General features: G+C 36.1%; 1 pseudogene; it reads right to left on the bottom strand.

Annotated features, from left to right (window-relative positions):
- Nucleotides 1–230: 230 nt before the first annotated feature.
- On the bottom strand, nt 231–1044 carry LOC141520831 (small ribosomal subunit protein eS4-like; annotated as a pseudogene).
- Between the last annotated feature and the right edge of the window lie 4617 nt (nt 1045–5661).

Genomic DNA, 5661 nt, shown 5'->3' with positions numbered 1-5661 from the left:
AAGTTAAGCAAAACCAATAGAGGTACATCTTCCACGCCATTTTATGCAACAGTCATACACAAAGTACTCTAATTCAAGGAAAGAAGAGAAAAAAGCATTATGGCTTGTTCAATATTGCTTTATAAAAATGAGCTATTTAAGATTCTTAGTTTTTTATGTAATTTGTATATTTGTAGGATAATTATTTTAAAAACTGAATTTAGGATCTTAATTTGATTGAAAATCTACAAATTCTCTCATGATTTACAATCATTTAGCCACTGCTCTGCTTAGCTGCCAATCTCTTATCTCTCTCCTCAGCAATTGTAAGACGGATACCCTTTCCTCTGGGAAGAGAGATCCAAGGCTTATTACCTTTGCCAATAACAAAAATGTTTGAAAGCCTAGTGACAAAACTATTGCCATTGGCATTTTTACATGAACAACATCAAAAGAGCCAGGATGTTTCTCCCTATTTGTAATCACACCAATTCGAACCAAGTTGGCTCCACCAGTCACCATACATAGGTTTCCAGTATCAAACTTAATGAAATCAGTGATTTTGCCAGCTTCTAAATCAATCTGAACTGTATCATTCACTTTGATAAGGGGACCTGGATAATGGATAGTACGGGCATCATGGATCACCAGATGGGGAATACACTTTGTACCCACAAAGATTTTTCTCATTTTGCATAACTTATATTTAGCCTCCTCAGCTGTGATACGATGAACAGCAAAGCATCTCTTTGTGTCATATACCAAACGGAAATGTTCCCTTGTCTTCTCAATGCTAATGACATCCATAAAACCAGCAGGATATGTGATATCAGTGCGGACCTTGTCATCAATCATGATGAATCACTGCATGCAGATCTTCTTTACTTCATCTCCAGTAAGGGCATACTTGAGCCTGTTTCTCAGAAAGATGATGAGGGGGAGACATTCTCTCAACTTGTGGGGACCTGTAGATGGTCTTGGAGCAAATACTCCTGTTAACTTATCCAGCATCCAGTGCTTTGGAGCTGCTACACGTTTTAGATGTTTCTTGGGACCACGAGCCATGGGTACACTAAATCTGGGATAAAGCAGGAAGTTTACTCGACTGCAGGTAGGGTCGGGGATTACTTAATGTCTTTGTTTGGCCACGTCACTTTAACCCTCTGGGCCTCGGCGTCTTTTCCAGAAGCACGACCGGCTGGTCCCAGGGCCGCACAGCCTAAGTTAATTTTTATTAAAGATATTATTTGAGTTTTACAATTTTCCCCTCTATCTTGCTTCCCCCCCCACAGAAAGCACTCTGTCAGTCTTTACTTTGTTTCCATGTTGTACCTTGATCCAAATTGGGTGTGATGAGAGAGAAATCATATCCTTAAAGAAGAGAAGAGAAGTCTAAGAGGTGACAAGATCAAACAATAAGATACCTTTTTTTTCTAAATTAAAGGGAATAGTCCATGAACTTTGTTCAAACTCCACAGTTCCTTATCTAGATACAGCTGGCACTCTCCTTTGCAGACAGCCCAAAATTGTTCCTGATTGTTGCACTGATGGAATGGGCAAGTCCATCAAGGTTGAACATCACTCCCATGTTGCTGTTAGGGTATACAGTGTTTTTCTGGTTCTGCTCATCTCATTCAGCATCAGTTCATGCAAATTCCTCCAGGTTTCCCTGAAATCCAGTCCCTCCTGGTTTCTAATAGAACAATAGTGTTCCATGACATACATATACCACAGTTTGCTAAGCCATTCCCCAATTAAAGGACATTTACTTGATTTCCAATTCTTTGCCACCACAAACAGGGCTGCTATAAATATTTTTATACAAGTAATGTTTTTATCCTTTTTATCATCTCTTCAGGGTATAGACCCAGTAGTGGTATTGCTGGGTCAGAGGGTATGCACATTTTTGTTGCCCTTTGTGCATAGTTCCAAATAGCTCTACAGAAGGGTTGGATGAGTTTACAGCTCCACCAACAGTGTAATAGTGTCCCAGATTTCCCACAACCTTTCCAACAATGATCATTATCCTTCCTGGTCATACTGGCCAATCTGAGCAGTGTGAGGTGGTACCTCAGAGAAGCTTTAATTTGCATTTCTCTAATAATTAATAATTTAGAACATTTTTTCATATGGCTATGGATTGCTTTGATCTCCTCATCTGTAAATTGCCTTTGCATATCCTTTGACAAACTGTCAATTGGAGAATGACTTTTTGTTTTAAAAATATGACTCAGTTCTCTGTATATTTTAGAAATGAGTGCTTTGTCAGAATCATTAGTTGTAAAGATTGTTTTCCAATTTACTACATTTCTTTTGATCTTGGTTACATTGGTTTTATCTGTGCAAAAGCTTTTTAATTTAATGTAATTGAAATCATCTAATTGATTTTTGGTGATGTTCTCCAACTCTTCCTTAGTCATAAACTGTTCCCCTTTCCATAGATCTGACAGGTAAACTAATCCTTGGTCTTCTAATTTACTTATAGTATTGTCTTGTATGTCTAAGTCCTGTAACCATTTGGATCTTATCTTGGTAAAGGGTATGAGGTGTTGGTCTAATCTAAGTTTCTTCCATACTAAATTCCAATTATCCCAGCAGTTTTTATCAAAGAGGGAGTTTTTATCCCAATGGCTGGACTCTTTGGGTTTATCAAACAGCAGATTACTGTAATCATCTCCTGCTTTTATACCTAGTCTATTCCACTGGTCCACCACTCTATTTCTTAGCCAATACCAAACAATTTTGATGACTGATGCTTTATAATATAATTTTAGATCAGGTAGGGCTAAGCCACCTTCTTTTGCACTTTTTTTCATTAAGCTCCTAGCAATTCTTGACTTTTTTATTTCTCCATATGAATTTACTTACAATTTTTTCTAACATAGTAAAGTAATTTTTTGGAATTTTGATTGGTAGGGCACTAAACAGTTTAGTTTTGGTAGAATTGTCATTTTTATTATATTAGCTCTACCTATCCATGAGCAGTTGATATTTGCCCAGTTATTTAAATCTGATTTAATTTTTGTGAGAAGTGTTTTATAATTGTTTTCAAAAAGATTCTGAGTTTGTCTTGGCAAATAGACTCTCAAGTATTTTATATTGTCTGAGGTTACTTTGAATGGGATTTCTCTTTCTAGCTCTTCCTGCTGTACCTTGCTAGACATATATAGAAAAGTTGAGGATTTATGAGGGTTTATTTTATAACTGCAACTTTGCTAAAATTGCTAATTGTTTCCAGGAGTTTTTTGGATGATTTCTTGGGATTCTCTAGGTAAACCATCATGCCATCTGCAAAGAGTGAGAGTTTTGTCTCTTCCTTCCCAATTCTAATTCCTTCAACTTCTTTTTCTTCTCTAATTGCTGATGCTAACATTTCTAATACAATCTTGAATAGTAGTGGTGATAATGGGCACCCTTGTTTCACCCCTGATCTTATTGGGAATGCCTCTTGCCTCTCCCCATTGACTACAATGCTTGTTGATGGTTTCAGATAGATACTGCTAATTATTTTAAGGAACAGTCCATTTATTCCTACACTCTCTAGTGTTTTTAATAGGAATGGATGCTGTATTTTGTCAAAAGCTTTTTCAGCATCTATTGATATGATCATATGATTTCTGATGGGTTTGTTGTTGATATAATTGAGTATACTAACAGTTTTCCTAATATTGAACCAACCCTGCATTCCTGGAATAAATCCTACTTGATCATAATGTATTATCCTAGTGATGACTTGTTGTAATCGTTTTGCTAAGATTTTATTTAGGATTTTTGCATCTATATTCATCAGGGAAATAGGTCTATAATTTTCTTTCTCTGTTTTGACTCTTCCTGGTTTAGGTAACAGTACCATATTGGTTTCAGAGAGAGACCTGGACTCTTAACAGAACTCAAGTGTCCTGAACTAGGTCTTAGAAGCAAAGTGCTTATCTCTGGTTTCTATCACTGCCTTTTGAATTCCATCTAAGCTTCCAGCTTGTTTTGGTAGATAGGACAACCTAGTGCAGGGACTGGAGTCACCTCCAAGGGTTCAAATCCAACCACAGACACTTACTAGCTGGTGTGACCCTGGGTAAGTCACTTACCCCTGTTTGCTTCAGTTTCTTCATCTGTAAAATGAGCTGGAGAAAGAAATGTCAAATCACTCCGGTATCTTTGCCAAGAAAACCCCAAATAAGGTCATGAAGAGTCAGAATAGAATGTTTTAGCAAAACTGTTATTTGTTATTACTCCAGAATACTCTGTGCTTTCCTGTCTCTCCACATTTTCTGAAGACAATCTCTTTAACCTATTTGGCTATCTCCTCCTGGTACAGGACTACTTATCCTTTCAAATTTAATTAATATTTTTTTAATCCAAGAAAACTCTCATCCCCTTCGACAGCACGGATCTTACTCGTCTCTGAAACCCCATAGACCGTGTTTGTATTTCCTTTTGTGGCTCTTTTGTTATAATTCAGACCCCATATTTTAACACCTTGTTCACTTCTTTTACTCCTTTTACTATACAACAAAAAAATCTGAAAGCAAGGATGACCTCTTATATTTTCATGTATCCCATGCAGAACTTGATGCATGTATAAGCAATTAATATTTGTTTAATTAAAAATGATAGTGGCTATTTTATAAATCTTGATACCTCTTATGAGGAAAAACCTATAGATTTAATAACTCCAGATGCTATAGCTTTGCTGTAGCTATGCATATGAAGTAGTGACATTAATTTCCACAGGAAACTTTTGAAAAACAGAATCAGGTTGCAGCTAAATTGGATAGAGCATTGAATCTGGAGTCATGAAGACCTGAGTTCAAATTCAGCTTCAGACAGTTGCTAGCTATGTGACCCTGGGTAAGTCATAGTTTGCCTCAGTTTTCTCATTTAAAATGGGAATAATTGTATTGCTTACCTCCCAAGGTCATTTATAAGATAAATAAGATATTTATAAAGTACCTATAAACCTCAAATTCTATAAAAATTATTGTTATTATTATTAAGTGTATGCATTTGTTAATGTGTTTTTTAATATTCATTGACATGAAATCTAAGAACCTTGGTTCAAGTCTTGGCTCCATTCAAACCCTGGGTGAAATTAGACAGGTCATGTAATATCTCTAGATCTGTTTCCTTTTTTCAAATAAAGGGAGCTAAACTAGATGACCTTTAATGTTTCTTCAAGTTTTTTTTTTTGTTTTTGCAAGGCAATGTGATTAAGTGACTTACCCAAGATCACACAGGTAAGTTATTATTAAGTGTCTGAGGCTAGATTTGAACTCAGATCCTCCTGACTCCAGGGCCAGTGCTCTATCCAATGGGCCTGGTCTCTATCCACTGTGCTGCCTAACTGCCCCATCCTTCAAGTTTTAAATTTGTAATTCAGCAATCAATGACATATATTAATCATAGAACTGTGGAATCATAGACCTATTGAGCTGGAAAGAACTTCCAAATTCTGTTGTGGTTCAGTTATTTCCTTTCAACATTTTTTTAAATTAAGAAAACTGATTTATAAGTAACCTTCAACAATTTTCTGTCTCAACATTATGTATTTAATTGATGATAATGCAATTATATACCCTACTCTCAAAGAAGGTATTAGGTCAAAGGTACATGCAGAAATAATTAGGATGCAGAGAGTATTGTAATGTATGCAAATATAAGACACAGGGAAAAATCCCAAAACAT

This window comes from Macrotis lagotis, chromosome 1 (genome assembly GCF_037893015.1).
Source record: "Macrotis lagotis isolate mMagLag1 chromosome 1, bilby.v1.9.chrom.fasta, whole genome shotgun sequence".
NCBI classification, from domain to species: Eukaryota; Metazoa; Chordata; class Mammalia; order Peramelemorphia; family Peramelidae; genus Macrotis; species Macrotis lagotis.
This window is presented reverse-complemented; position numbering and strand designations above follow the sequence as displayed.